At 34.8% G+C, this 17,160-nt stretch overlaps 1 protein-coding gene across 1 annotated transcript in view; it reads right to left on the bottom strand.

The window, feature by feature from the left end:
- The window catches only part of LOC101888695 (ATP-binding cassette sub-family G member 1), an 88,389-nt gene extending 72,160 nt beyond the window's left edge, over window positions 1–16,229 (bottom strand). The window contains exon 1 of the mRNA XM_005179114.3: window positions 15,781–16,229. The gene's annotated coding sequence lies outside the window, so the exon portion shown is untranslated. The remainder of the gene's footprint in view (window positions 1–15,780) is intronic.
- Window positions 16,230–17,160: the final 931 nt, after the last annotated feature.

Below are 17,160 nucleotides of genomic sequence, written 5' to 3'. Positions count from 1 at the left end.
ATTAGGTTCTTGTGGCGTTACTGGTTTACGTTATATTTTGAACTTTTAAAATGCAATCGTCGCAGATTATTTTTTCTTGGAAACCAAAGTCAAACCCAGAACATTAAAATTATGTCAATTACTACGTTCGATCTATAGGTTGTAATCGATATGCAATTAAATGAAAAGAACTAACAATAAAACTCCATACGCACATAACTAAATCGAGTAAATTCCAATTGTCAATTGAGTTCATGAGTTCCGCATTTACAAGAGGAGGCCTTGATCTTTATACCTTATACCACATAGTGGTCAGGGTATTATATCATTGTGCATTTGTTTGTAACATGGAGAACGAAACGAGATAGACCCATAGTTACTTTTGAGGATTTTCATAGAATCACTTTCTGAGTCGATTTATGCATGCCAGTCCGTCCGTCTGTCTATCCATGTATTTTTGTAAAAAAAAATGCAGGTCGCATTTTTTATCCGATTGAGATGAAATATTCCATACAATATTTGATTGGCCCAAGGACGAACCCTATTGAAATTGGTGATAATCGGATCAGATTTAGATATAGCTCCCACATGTATTCAACCGATTTCGGGTTAATTATGCACCAAATGGCCAATATCAGATCAAAGGACCTGAATTTTGGCACTTTTAGAAGCAAATACCTCAAATTTGGTGAAAATCGGTTCAGATATAGCTATAGCTCCCATATATATGTTTCATCCGACTTGGTGTTTTAGTCCCCCACATTCGTAACATGCATTCGACAACAATGATATTTGGTACTGGACATCAGATAAAGCCCAGAAATACCTATGCCAAATTGTATAAAAATCTGTTCAGATTTGGATATGGCTCCTATATATATCTTCAACCGATTTCGGGTTTATTGTGCACTAAATGGTCAATATCAGTCCAAATTACCTGAATTTTAGCACATCCGACCGAATTCAGTCTAGAAGCGAGTACATTAAATTTGGAGAAATCCCATATATAGGTTTCATCCGATTTGGTGTTTTAGTCACCCACATTCGTAATATGCATTTGACAAGAATGATATTTGGTACCAGATATTAAATACAGCCCAAAAATCCTCTGCCAAATTGTATCAAAATCGGTTCAGATTTGGATATAGCTCCCACATATATCTTCAGCCGATTTTGGGTTAATTGTGCACCAAATGGTCAATATCTGTCCAAATGATCTGAATTTTGGCACATCCAACCGAATTCACAAGTACATCAAACTTGGAGAAAATCGACCCATATATAGCTATAGTTCCCATATATATGTTACATCCGATTTAGTGTTTAAGCCCCACATTCCTAAGATGAATTCAACAACAAAGAAAGTGGTACCAGATATCTTATAGGGCTCGGAAATACCTTTGTCAAATTTTATCGAGATCGACAAAGATTTGGATATAGCTCTCACATATATCCTTAATCCGATTTCAGGTTTCTTGTGCAAATAATGGCTAATATCAGCAATAAAGGCTAGAGAGGTTTATATCATTTGATACGGCAAAAACGTGCTTCATCGAAATAAGGGTTTTAGACCCATGCTTTCTTTGATCCAAATCATTTTCAGGACATTTGGAGTCGATCTGTTGTCAAAATTTTGAATAATTACAAATCTCATAAAATGTGATGTAATAATCCGATAGTCATCAAATTTCACACATCTCAATATTTACATTAACCCAAGGTCTGGTGTTAAGATGAAATATATCGGTCCACTCCTTCTGGTACCTCCCCCACAAAAGGTCGACATTTTCAAATATTATATTTATTTTGCACAGGATAATCCGATTTTGTCCCAACTTTGCAAATCCTAATATTTGCGTCAGTGCTATTTCGATCCACTCTTTCAAGTACCTCCCCCACAAAAGTTTAAAATTTTGAATAATTACAACTCTCATAAAATGTGATGTAATAATCCGATAGTCATCAAATTTCACACATCCCAATATTTACATTAACCCAAGGTCTGGTGTTAAGATGAAATATATCGGTCCACTCCTTCTGGTACCTCCCCCACAAAGGGTCAAAATTTTTAATATTCGTGAAGCTCATAAAACGCGAAACTCACAGCCGATTCCATTCAGACTTGGCACATCTCAATATTTCTACCAACACAAGATCTGTTATAAAGTTGGTAGAGATCGGACCATTTCTTCTGGTACCTACCCGACAAAGGGTCAACATTTTGAATAACCACAACGATCATAAAATCCGAAATAAGCATGCTGTTCTCTTCAAAAAAAAAACACACACACATCACAATATTTTCATTTACTCAAGGTATGGTGTAAAGATGGGATATATTGGTTCACTCCATCTGGCACCTCCCCCACAAAGGGTCAAAATTTTAAATATTCGTGAAGCTCATAAAAGCGAGACTCACAGCCGATTCCATTCAGACTAGGCACATCTCAATAATTCTACCAACACAAGATCTGTTGTAACGATAGTAGAGATCGGACCATTCCTTCTGGTACCTCCCCCACATAGGGTTCAAGATTTTGTATAACCAATACGATCATAAAATCCGATATTATCATCTGGTTCTCTTCAAATTACGCACATTACAAAATTTTTATTATCCGAAGTTCTGGTGTGAAGATGGAATATATCGGTCCACTCCTTCCGGTATCTCCCCTACAAAGTGTCAGCATTTTGAATATTCATGCAGCTCTTAAAACACGAAATTAACATCCGATTCCCTTCAAACTTGGCACATCTCAATATTTCCATCAACACAATATCTGTTATAAAGTTTGTAGAGATCAGACCATTTCTTCTTGTACCTCTCCCCACAAAGGGTTACAATTTTGAATAAGTAAAACAATCATAAAATACGATATAAGCATCCGAATCTCCTCAAATTTCACACATCTAAAGATTTTTGCTCTCGCAAAATCTGTTGTGAAGATGATATATATCTGTCAACGCCTTCTGGTACAAAGGGTCACAATTTTCAGTACTTATATATGTAATAACTTGTAAAAGATGTCGGATATTCTTTACAAATTGCTATATCTTACGGAATTTACAATTTCGTATAAAATTGGTTATAAATGTGACGATTTCCTTTAAATTTTCCACATCTTGTATTTTTTATCTGTATTAGATAGCGTGGAATATTTCTGCCCCCCATATCTGGTACCTCACGCATATTTCCACATTTTCCAAAAATTTGCACATATCTCATATAAAGTGAAGGAAGCAACCACATAGTCCCAACCTGGTACGTCGCAATATTTATATAATATTTATTTAGGTCCCATACGAAATGGACAATATTGGTCTATTCCTTCCGAACCTACTCCATAGAGAGTCAACAATTTAAATAATCATAACAGAAGTCAAAATATATTTAAATAATCGAACTTCGGCTGAGGGTAAACATCTGTCGGCCAAACCGACTGATGCTATTTAACTAGTTTTTTTATAGAATAGTTAACCTTTGAATTAATATTTAAAATGACGACAGGACAAAATATTAAGAACTGCGTTTTTATTATATTATAGATTTCATCTAAAAAGAACAATCTAAGAGAAATCTCTAAAGAGAACCTAACAACACGTTGCAAGAGAATTTGCCATTCTACGTTTTAGATTTAAGTTTGTTTTAAATTAAAATTTCTTGCAGGGCCTCTCCGACTAGTAGTCACATTGCGTTTATATCTGCTGTAATGGTATGCGGTAACGCGATGACAACAGACAGTAATTTAAAGCTGTATAATTTGTTGAGCAATAAAATCCGTTAAAAAAATAAATCATTACCATCGTAACTTAGGCTAATTTATTGCCGTTTACATCTAAGAAAATATACAAAGTTTGAGTTTTTTTTTGCAATAAACGTAGGCGGGAAGGAATAAAATAAAAAAAAAAAAAACAAATAAAAAAATTAAGTACGGTTGGGAGGAATCTTAAAGACACTGCATTGAGGTGGAAAATATATACTTTTTTAATTAGAAAATATATTTAAATTATCCAAAACAAATCAAACGATGATATAATTTAAGAAGTAACAGTCGGTTTTGCCGACAGATGTATACCCTCAGCCAATGTTCGATCATTTAAATATATTTTGACTTCTGTTATGATTATTCAAATTGTTGATCCTCTATAGAGTAGGTTTCGAAAGAATGGGCCAATATTTCCAATATCGATGGAAATATTAAGATATGCCAAATCTGAATGGAATCGGATGTTAATTTCGCGTTTTATGAGCTGCAATGATATTCAAAATATTGAGGGATAGGTACCAGAAGGAGTGTACCAATACATCCCATCTTCACACCAGACCTTGGATTAATAAAAATATTATGATGTGTGTAATATGAAGACAATCGGTCATTTACATCACATTTTATAATAGTTACAATTATTCTAAATGTTGACCCTTTTGTGGTGGAGGTACTTGATGGAGTGGACCGATATTGTCCATTTTCGCACTTGACCTAGCACTGCTGCAAAAATTAGGATTTGCAAAGTTGGAGCAAAATCGGATATATTTTTTTGAAAATTTCGACTTATTGTGGGCGGTGTACATGAAGGATTGGACCGTTTGATAATAATAATACGATAAACCAAGTTTGGACCAAATCGGATACTCTCTTCGAAAGTTTTCGTGAGCACCAGCCAGGCAAACATCACTGGATCGACTCTAAATGTCCTAAAACGGATTTGGTTCAAAGAGATTTAGGGTCTCATTGGAACGTTTTGTCCGTGTTAATTGATATATACCCTCTCTAGCCATATAACTGAGGGTATACAAATCGAATATTTACAAATATTCTTCTTTTTATTCTTCCTCCACCTTTTCTTCTTTTCATATTCCTGAAATTTAAAAAAAAAATCAAAAAAATATCCGCCAAAAGTACCGCTCAAATGAAAATGAAACCGCTGTAATGAAATATGGAAGCTATACCAAAACGTGGACCTGCACAGACAATTTTTTGTCTTAGGCTGTAGTATCCATTACGAACTTCAAATACCAAATTTGAATCATTTCCGGTGAATAATGTCGCTAAAATCATGAAAATACCAAAAATAGGAAGGTAGCATTATACGGGGGCTATACGAAGAGGTGTACAATTTTAAGTCACAGGCTCTAGTAACGATTCCGAACTTCAAATACCAAATTTGAAACGATTCCGGTGAATTATGTCGCTAATTCATCAAAATACCGAATATCGGGAGGTACCGTTATATGGGGCCTATACGAAGACGTGGACCTGCACAGACAATTTTCTGTCATAGGCTGTAGTATTCATTACGAATTTCAAATACCAAAATTGAAATAGTTCCGGTAAATAATGTCGCTAAAATCATCTAAATACCAAATATCGGGAGGTACCATTAAATGAGGTCTATACCAAAACGTGGACCTACATGCCCCATTTTCAATAACAAAAGTCCTGCAGACATAATATACATTTAAAAAAATTTTATCAACCTACTTCATTTCGTTCGGAAGCTAGAATGATTTCCACAGACGGACGGACATCGCTTAATCGACATAGAATTTTATGCTGATCAAAAATATACAGGGTGATATAAAACAAGTTAAAAAGCAGTATGTTCGGCCGGGCCGAACTTTTAATACCCTCCACCATTTGCAACGAATTTGGAAATTTTTAAAAAATAAAATCCTTAAAAAATTCTTTTAAAATTTTAAAAATACCGAATATAGCCGTCATATTGGGGTCTATACGACGTGGACATACATAGGCATTGTTTGTCATAAGCCATTACCATATTCAAATTCGAAACTTGAAATAAACAGTGAATAATGTAGCTAAAATCATCAAAATATCGTATATAAGGAGGTGCCGTTATATCGGAGCTGTGCGAAGACCTGGACCAGCATAGACAATTTTTTGTAACAGGCTGTAGCATCCATTACGAACTTCAAATACCACATCTCAAACAATTTCGGTGGGTATTGTACCTAAAATCGTCAAAATACCGAATATAGGGAGGTACTGATATATGGGGCCTATACGAAGACCTGGACCCGCACAGACAATTTTCTGTCACAGACTGTAGTTCCCATAACGAACTTCAAATACCAATTTTGAAACAATTCCGGTGAATAATGTTGCTAAAATCATCAAAATACCGAATATAGGGAGGTACCGTTATATGGGGGCTATATGAAGACGTGGACCTGCACAGAAAATTTTCTGTCTTAGGGTGTAGTATCCATTTTGAACTTCAAATACCAAATTTGAAACAATTCCCGTCAATAATGTCGCTAAAATCATCAAAATACCTAATATCGGGAGGTAGCGTTATATGGGGGCTATACGAAGACGTGGACCTGCACAGACAATTTTCCGTCTTATGGTGTAGTATCCATTTTGAACATCAAATGCCAAATTTGAAACAATTCCCGTGAATAATATCGCTAAAATCATCAAAATACCGAATATAGGGAGGTACCGTTATATGGGGGCTATATGAAAACGTGGACCTACATGGCCCATTTACGAACTTAACCTGCCTACTGGAAACATGTGTGCAAAATTTTAGCCATCTATCTCAATTCATTCGAAAGATAGCGTGATTACAACATACAGACGGACAGACAGACAGACAGACGGACATCGCTAAATCGACTTAGAATTTTACGCTGATCAAGAATATATATACTTTGTTGGGTCTGATATGAGTATTTCGAGGAGTTACAAACGGAATGACAAAGTTAATATACCCTCCATAGTATGGTGGAGGGTATAAAAAAATCGTCCGAAATAGCATCAAATTTTAGAATAAATTTAGATTTGTTCGAATTGGTCACCTTTGGCACGAATTATGCTCTGCGGTATTTTGGCCCCAATTTTTTGAAAAAAAAAAACATTTTAAAATTGTTGACATCTACCTGTATACTTCTAAAATTATAGTATGTTTACATTGGGGAGACATTTCTCTATGAGGATTTATTTGGCGTATATGCAACGGAATTGCCAATTAAAATTGTCTGGATTTACTAAATCCTAAAAATTGTTAAAAAATGTCATAATTATATTAGAACAATTTTGGCCGGTTATTTATATATATAATTTTTCTGTTTCCCATCCCTGACCACAAGCTTCCTGACTGACTACATTACAACCATTTCGAATAGAAATTGATTCGTTTTTCTTTACAATTCCATAATAAATTTGCTATCGTTACATTATATAATAAGAAATAAAATTAAAATAAAACAACAAATAAGTGAATAATGAAAATACAAAATTGAAATAAATTTCTTATCGTCTACAATTCAAATAATCGGAGAAGTCATTCCCTATTCGTAGTTCCCACACAGCAACAATGGCAAATTTTGCAAAATAAATTTAAATATACAATTTTATCTCCAAGATCAAGTCAAGTTTCAAGTTCATTAGGGAAATTATCACATGAGAATGTCAAAGAGAGAGCGAGAGAGAGAGAGAGGAGCAAACAAAGATGCACAAGATCTATTTATCAATGGAAGTCACCTTTAGCCCCGAAACAATTAATGTGGACAACTAGAATTATGGCCGACAAGCGTCGATACCATCCAACTACGTCGTCACGACATCGTCGTCGTTGTAGTCAACTGAACGACTAACTGCCTCAATTCCACCCAGAAGATGCACAGCCTCAAGTTAGTTGGCCATTCAGGCAGTCAGTCACTCAGTCGTCAATTGTTTAATAATTTCTATAGAATAAGAAAAAAAAAGAAGAAACTCATAATTGAGTTTAACGATATTCAAAAGGAATTGCTGCCCAAAGAAGACATGGAATGAGAAAAGAGAGGGAGAACGTAAGAGAGAATGATTAGAATGAAAGACATAAATCGGGTCACACACAAGATACGACTGTAAGATGCGGTATAAAAATAGAGTCGAATCTAAATTTGATGTAATAATAGAATAAATGATGGCAATATGCAAATATGTTTTTATTTATGTACATATATGTGTGTGTGGGTATTTCTGCATCAAAATGCCAAGAGGGTTGTATTTTCAAGACGACCACGTTGCATTCATTTAAATCAAAGATAGATTAGAGAACTGCAATGATTATCAAGACTGGAAAAATTTTTAAAACTTATGTCAGTTTAAAGACCACATTGCATGTCTCCTAATCAAAATCTATTTTTTTATAGAAAATTTTATTTGGTTTTTTTTATAGAAAATTTAATAAATCAACGACCATATTTATAGGTACTTAGATATAAAATTTTAAAACCAGTAAGAAAAAGTTAATAGTCGGACGGGGCGGACTATATGATACCCTACACCACTATGCATATTTAGTAGAGCTCCCGTAACAAAAGAATTTATTTGAAGTAGATATTACCACTTATCAACATTTAGGGCAGTCATAGTTTGGTTCCAGAGGGAACTAATATTTGGGAGGCATATCCAATTCTGAATCGATTTTCACTAACTTCGACGGAGACATTTTTCTCTTTTATACCAAATGACATTGCTATGGAGTGCATGATATTACTTCGAGAAGGATTATACAAAATCAAGTAAAAAAGCTATAAGTTCGGCCGCACCAAACTTTGAATACCCTCCACCATTTAGAAGAAACTTGAAATTTTTCAAAAAAAAAAATCCGTCGAAAGATACCGCTGAAATGAAACCCGTTATATGGGGGTAATACGAAGACGTGGCCCTAATAAGTAATTTGTGTCATAGGCTGAGATAACCTTTTCGAACTTTATGTAGGAAATTTGAAACATTTCCGGTGAATAATGTCGTAAAAATCATGAAAAGAGCGAATATCTGAGGTTTCTGTTATATGGGCGCTATACTAAAACGTGGACCTATTTAGACAATTCTCTTCTAGGGCGTAAAGTACTAAGAAGGAATCCCTTGCGTGGATTTTAAGACAATTCCATAAAAAATTGGCTAAAATCATCAAAATACCGAATATTGGGGGTACCGTTATATGGGTGTATACGATGTCGTGGACCTATATCGAGAATTCTCTTTCAGGGAGTAAAGTACTCCATGTGTAGAATTTCAGACAATTCCATTGAAAAATGTGGCTTAAATCATCAAAATACCGAATATCGGGAGGTGCCGTTATATGGGGGGCTATACATGGACGTAGATCGTGGACCGATATAGTCCATCTTCGAACTTGACCTGCCTACAGATAAAATACAGATCTGTGCAAAATTTTAGCTTCCTATCTTAATTCGTTTTGACTGTAACAGAATTACAACAGACAGACGGACGGTCAGGGCTATATCGCCTTAGAATTTTAAGCTGATCAAGAATATATATACTTTGTTGGGTCTAGAATTATTATTTCGATGAGTTACAAACGGAATGACGAACCTAATATACCCTCCTATGGTGGAGGGTAAAAAAAATTTATATCGAAGCCGAGTTCCACAAAATGGAAACGTACGTCCCGAAATGCACACCATTTGGGCTAATATTAAGCATTATTGGTACAATAAACCTGAAGTCGGATCAAGAATGTATATGGGAGCTATATCCAAATCTTAGCCGATCTCTATAAAATTTGGCAAAGTTATTTCCGAGCTCTATAATATATATGGTACCAAATACTGTTGTTGTCGAATGCATATTACGAATGTGAGGGACTTTAAGCCCCAAATCGGGTGAAACATACATATATCGGAGCTATAGCTATATCTGAACCGATTTTCTCCGGATTCGATGTACTTGCTTCCTGACTGAATTCGATCGGATGTACGAAAACTCAGGTCATTTGAACTGATATTGGCCATTTGGTGCACAATTAATCCGAAATCGGTTGAACATATATATGGGAGCTATATCCAAATCTGAAGCGATCTCGATAAAATTTGACAAAGGTATTTTCGAGCAGTATCCAATATCCGGTACCAAATATCATTCTTGTGGAGTGCATGTGAGGTACTTAAAACCCCAAATCGGATGAGACATATATATGAGAGCTTTAGCTATATCTGAACCGATTTTCTCCAAATTTGATGTACTAACTTCTAGACTGAATTTGGCGATATGTACCAAAATTCAGGTCATTTGGGCTGATATTTGGTGCACAATAAACGTGAAATCGGTCGAAGATATATGGTGGCTACATTCAAATCTGAACCGATCTTGATGCGAATTGACAGAGGTATTTCTGGACTATATCTGATACCAAACATCATTTTTTTGGAGTGCATATAACGAATGCGATGGATTTATACGCCAAATCGGATGAAACCTATATATTGGAGCTATATTTGAAGACATTCGAACTGTTCTTTCACATTCCGTAAGAGTTATAGTTATTCAAAATGTTGACCCTTTGTCGAGGAGGTACTTGATGGAGTGGGCCGATATTGTCCATTTTCACACCTAACCTAGCACTGCCAAAAATATTGGGATTCGCAAAGTTTGCACAAAATCGACAATAAGACAAAATAAGACAAATTATTTTCTTTGAAAATGTTGAATTTTTATAAGGGGAGGTACGATAAGGAGTGGTCCGATATTGCCCATCTCCGAATTCGATCTGAGTTTTACAATAATACTACGATGTAGCAAGTTTGGACCAAATCGGATACTCTATTCGAAAGTTATCGTGCGCTCCAGCCAGAGAGTCAGACGGACGGACACGCCTAGATCGACTCCAAAGGTTCTCAAACGGATTTGGTCCAATGGGAAGAAGGGTCTAAAGTCGTTATTTCGATTACGTTTTGGCCATATCAAATGATATACTATCCTCTATGGCCATATGGCTGTATATATAAATATATTTTAAATTGTGGGTTTTAATTATTTTTTTCCAGAATCGATAATCCTATATTTTAATAACAAATGTTTTTTTTTTTAAATATCTAACTATTAATCACAGACTTCCTACAGTTGTAAAATATTACGACATTTTCTTATTACCATTGTCCCGAACCTTGAAAAATATGTCTACTAATAATTCGGAATGAAATTGCATTCGTCTATAAAAATACAACGATGACGATGAATAAAGACAAGCAAAAAAGCATGTAATTTCCTTGAACTTGTTGCGCCAAAAAGGCAAAACCGAAAAAAAAACAAAAAATGAAAACAACAAGAACAACTACAACAACAGAGGCAGCAGAAAATAGCAAATCACTATTCGAATTACATACGTTACAGTCGTTGTTTATGTTTGTCGTTCGCACAGCTTTGTGTTCGCCTGTATATCTCCAAGTGTTGATGGGCAGCCAAAAAAAACAAATAAATAACAGATGGCAAGTGGAGACAATATTCGAACGATTTTTACCCTCTATTATGGGAAAATAGATATTCTATTGAAATAATATTCTAAACATATTTATTATACCCTCCACCATAGTATGGAGGGTATATTAAGTTTGTCGTTCCGTTTGTAACACCTTGAAATATACATTTAAGACTTCACAAAGTATTTATATTTTTATCATCATAAAATTCTATGTCGATTTAGCGATGTCCGTCCGCCTATCCGTCTGTGGAAATCACTCTAACTTCCGAATGAATAGAACTAGATTGATAAAATTTCACTCAACTGTATATTATGTCTGCAAGACTTTTGGTATTGAAAATGGGCCATGTAGGTCCACGTTTTGATATAGCCCCCATATAACGGTTTCTCCCGATATTTGGTACTTTGTTGATTTTAGCGACATTATTAGCCGGAATTCTTCTAAATTTAATATTTGATGTTCGAAATGGATGCTACAACCTATGACAGGAGATTGTCTGTGCTCCCGATATTCGGTATTTTGATGATTTTACCTCCTCACAGGAATTTTTTCAAATTTGGTATTTGATGCTCGTAATGGATACTAAGACAGAAAATTGTCTGTGCAGGTCCACGTCTTCGTATTGCCACCATATAACGGTACCTCCCGATATTCGCTATTTTGATGATTTTAGCTACATTATTCACCTATTTTTTTAAGTTTAGCATTTGAATATTATAATGCCTTGTGACAAAAGATGTCTATGCAGGTCCATGTCGTCGTATAGACCCTAATATAACAGCTACATTCGGTATTTTTAAGATTTTAACAGAATTTTTAACGGATTTTATTGTTTTTGAGAACTGCCAAATTCGTTCCAAATGGTGGAGGGTATTCAAAGTTTTGCCCGGCCGAACCCTCAGCTTTATTGTTTTATATATAAAAATGACATGTTTGTACTCCTTGTGGTTTATTTGCTTCGTATCTATGGAAGTCTCATGGATTTTTGAGGTCATTCCCATACTTTGTTAACGATCACAACGAATGCACAATCCCTGATCAGCCTACTGTCATCAATGAATTCCCTTAAAAGCCATTTTAACTTGCCGTCTCTGGCTGTAGCTGTCTTCTTTCTTTGTTGTTAATAGTATTCCGACTTAGAGCCAAAACAAGTAAAACTTCTTACTCGTGATGCACCAACGAACACTGCATTTCTCTAAAGAACAGGCAATTGATCTTTTCCCAACTGTTATTTAAATTCCAATGAGCATGCCCCTTTTGTTGCAGAAATGTTGTGACAAATTTACAAGTAAGTTCTTCTAAGCAAACAATACGTTTTTCTAGCACTGATGTTACTTATTAGAATACCAGCCATTGTTTTCTGAGCAAACCAAATTCTATTTACCACTCTCTTTCTCTCTCCGTTGTGTCATTGTTTTCGTTCTTGCTATATTTATATGAATGCAATTGACTACGTTGTGATAATTAGCTTAACAAGAGAAAAAGAGCAACAAAGATGAAAGAGTAATAAGGAACTGTGTATATTTGGGGGTATGTTCAGTCAATGCTACAGTGATGCTGCTGTAACGTTTCTCACATACAACAGGATCTATTTGTGGAAAAAAAAAGAAAAGAAAGAGAGTGACAATGGTTGAAAAGTAGTAAGGAACTGTGGGGTATGTTCAGTCAATGCTACAGTGATGCTGCTCTAGCGTTTCTAATACACAGCAGGATCTATGTAGATTTAAAAAAGTTTTTTCTCTGCATTTTTTCTATTTTCTCAAATCACAGGCTTCATACGATTACAGCCATGTACGTTACAACAAGGTCGACCTGGCCTTTTCTTGTTTTTAGAGAATTGTTTTGTTTTACAAATATTATATCGTTCGTAATCACAGCACGTTGTTAATATTACCTTTATTTAGACATTATTTTGCAGTAGCTGTTGTTGCTCTTTGTTCTCCTCCCTATTTTTATCACTCTCAGTGTTGGTGACTGTTTATTTTCTTGTTAATTTTCGCTTTTATTGTTTTTTTCGCCCTTTTTTTTTTTTTTTTTTTTGCTTTTGTGTTTTACGAGTGTTGTTGTTTTGTTTTCATACCAAATAAATAATTAGTACTTTTTCAGTTTCGATATTCTGACAGATTGGGATAATAGTGGGATTTGATTGACTATTTGATAAATATTGAATAATTGGAATCTGGGGAACGAAGCTGATTTGGGTTAAACATACATTCTTTCAAAAACGACAAAAAATAGTGATGGAGTGTCAGAGCCATCAAGATAGGGCGTTTTGAAGAATATTTTTCCAAAACTATTAAAGAGAATTAAAACAAGTAAAATAGTATCAATCGATTTTGCCGACAGATGTATATTCCCAGCCTAGATTTACGATTATTCAAATCGTCGGTTCCGGAACAGTTGGCCAATTTGCCAATTCGTATCTGACCTAAGACTGATAAAAATATTACAACGTGCCAGATTTGGACTATATCGACTACTTCCTGTACTTTATATAAGATATGTGATAATTTTTGGAAAATGTGGAAATATGCGTGAGGTAACAGATATGGCGGGCCGAATTATTTCATTTTCATACTTCATATAATACAGATAAAAAAATTGGTATGTGCAAAATTTAAAGAAAATCCAATATTTATATCCAAATTTATGCGAAATTATAAATTCCGTGTTTTATGAGTTTCATGAATGCTCAAAATGTTGACCCTTTGTGGGGGAGGTACCAGAATGAGTGGGCCTATATATTCCATCTTCACACCAGGCCATGGGTTAATAAAAATATTGTGATGTGTGTAATTTGAAGACAATCGAACCTTTACATTGCGTTTTATAAGAGTTATAATTATTCAAAATTTTGACCTTTTGTGGAGGAGTGGACCGATATTGTCCATGTTATTGTCCATTCGCAAAGTTGGAGCAAAATCGGATTATCGTTTCTCTTTCTGTGCAATAAATTATTTTCTTTGAAAATTTTGACATTTTGTGTGGGAGGTACCAGAAGGAGCTCGTTTTGACCATATCAAATTATATATGCCCTCTCTAGCCACATGGCTGAGGATATAAAAATATGTTCGAAAAAACGTTTTTGAAAAAATATTTTTCAAAGCAATAACAATCGAAGAATTTTTTAAAAAGTATTGGAGTTTTATAAAATTAATTTTCCAATGGTTTCGAGTTGTAATTTTTTAAAAAAAAAAAAATATTTTTTAAAGTCATAATCCTTGTTTTTTATATAAAAAATATTTTATTAGTTATTTATTCGTAGAATAATTGTAAAATTTTATACAAATATTTTTTCCAAAGAATCTTTGAGTTTCATATTTTTTATTTTTTTCCGAAGTTTTCATAATCCACAATTTTTATAAAACAAGTAAAAAAGCTGTAAGTTCGGCCCGGCCGAACCGAAAAATTCTGTTAAAATATTAAAAATACCGAATGTGGCCGTTATATTAGGGTCTATGCGACGACGTGTACCTTCGTAGGCAACTTTTGTCATAAGCCATTACAATATTCAAATGCGAAACTTGACAAAAAATCAGTGAATAATGTCGCTAAAATCATCAAAATACCGAATATCGGGAGGTAACGTTATATGGGGGCTATGCGAAGACGTGGACCTGCACAGACAATTTTCTGTCATAGGCTGTAATATCCATTACGAACTTCAAATACCCAATTTGAAACATTTCCGATGAATGATGTAGCTAAAATCATCAAAATACTGAATATCGGGCGGTACCGTTATATGGGGGCGAGACGTAGACCTGCACAGACAATCTCCTGTCATAGGCTGTAGCATCCATTACGAACTTCAAATACCAAATTTGAAAAAATTCCGGTGAATAATGTCGCTAAAATCAACAAAGTATCGAATATCGGGAGGTACCGTTATATGGAAGCTATACCAAAACGTGGACCTACATGGTCCATTTTCAATACCAAAAGTCCTGCAGACATAATATACAGCTGATTAAAATTTTATCAATCTACTTCATTTCGTTCGGAAGCTATATACCCTGCATACTATGGTGGAGGGTATAAAAATAAGAGCTGTATGTATATTTAATTTAAAAAATATTCGTTCTTAATCCATTTTATAATTTTTTTTTAGAACTCAAAATACCAAAAAATATATCCCTAAAGGTGAGAATGCATAAATGGATTTTTTCTGGCATAAGTCAGTGGCTGGCTTATTCGAAAAAGAACAAAGGGCTTTTGAGGGTACCAAGTTAAAGAACCATCCGATGACTTATGTCAAACGGAAATCCTCCTTTCAAAGGTCATCAAAAACAAATCCATCGATGAAAAAGATTCTAGGTTTTTAGGACTTCCAAACACACGAACGAATCAAGGAAGTTCCAATTCCCATCTCTGATAGTTCAAAATGCCACATACTTTTGAAGCAAAACAGATCTAATAATATCCATAGCCATCAGTTTACAGGGTTGTAGAGTACTAACCGCAAACTACCCTAATTTAATTGAAATGATGTTTTATTGACAATTCCTTTGATGTTGTCGTCGTCGTTGCTGTTGTTTTAGTTATTTAAATGCAAAACTTACCTGTTGAACATTTTCAAGGTGGTGCAAACGAAAATAAACAACAAATCCTCTTTGTCTACGGACACAATAACAGAAAACCAAAAACAAAATAAATAAATATTTCAATTCACTTTTTAGCACTTGGCGAGGTTGGAATTCTTATTATGGTTTTGAATAAGGAATTTTCTTTTGTTTAAAATAAAGCCTTTTTAATATACTTAAATATTCTTTTCCAAACAGAGATGCACTTCACAGATAGCCACTGGCCATTAAAATAACGAATTTGTATTCAACAAATTTTCAAAACTCAGTTAGTAGCAAAAAAAAAAGGAAGCGTGTTAATTTTTTTTTTTTTTTTTTTGGTTTCTCACAAAAATACGTTTTTGATTTTCTTTTTCTTAGACGAACGAAAATGAATGCGAATTGAATAATAATTTTTAAATGCGGAAAATATAGCCGGTCATCGACATGCTATTCATTAGAGAGCCGTTTGAAAACTGGCGCGAACCCACTTTTGATTTTTGCAACCAAGTACTGCAATACTGAACGCTAAAACGCTGGCATCCAAACAGCCGCGACGCCGCCGCCGACGACGTCAATTGTGTGTGGAAAAAATAAGCAACAGTTTTGTTTTCTGCGATTCAGCTAGAAAAGCAATAACAACGTCGTTGTCGTCGTCGTCGTAGTAGTAGTTGACAAGCAACAGTCAACGTCGCGTCGCATTAATGTGCCAGTGATAAAACTAAATTCCCAACTAGAGTTGCCAATGAGACTATCCCAACAAGCCCCCACATTGCCCAAACCCAGTTGGAGACTCAAAAGCACACGCACACACACACTTGCTTTGAGTTGTATGAAGCTTGTGTGATGTTTGATATGGTTCTGGCTGTTTGTTTTGTTTTTTTCTTATGTGGTTTGGGGGATGGATGATAACAAACAGCCCCATCGTTGATGAGAGAAGCACCAGCAACAATAACAAGAACAACAATGTTGACCGCAGTTCAATATAATCCCACCACTTTGAATGTGGTTGTTGCTTGGTTTGCTGGATGTGTGTTAACAACAGACATCAATTTACGCATTTATTGGCCATACTTCAGTTAAAAGGGGTTCAAAAGCAAAATGTGTTAAGTTACAAAAATATACAGAATGAGATAAACACGATTTGAGCATAAAAAGATCTTAAATTAATAGAGATCCCTTTACAATTGAGAATAATTAAAGGAGGAAGAAGAAGAAGCATCTGTAATTCACGCAGGCCTGATATGGGTAAATATGACAGGTTTGGGGGAAAATAAAAGAAAATATAAAATAACAAGGGAAAACTAGAAACGAGCCAGGTGGATCTTCCATTTTATGCCCTCCACCATACATAGTTTGGGCTCGTCATTCTCTTTGTAA

This window comes from Musca domestica, unplaced genomic scaffold (assembly GCF_030504385.1).
Source record: "Musca domestica strain aabys unplaced genomic scaffold, Musca_domestica.polishedcontigs.V.1.1 3, whole genome shotgun sequence".
NCBI lineage: Eukaryota > Metazoa > Arthropoda > Insecta > Diptera > Muscidae > Musca > Musca domestica.
This window is presented reverse-complemented; position numbering and strand designations above follow the sequence as displayed.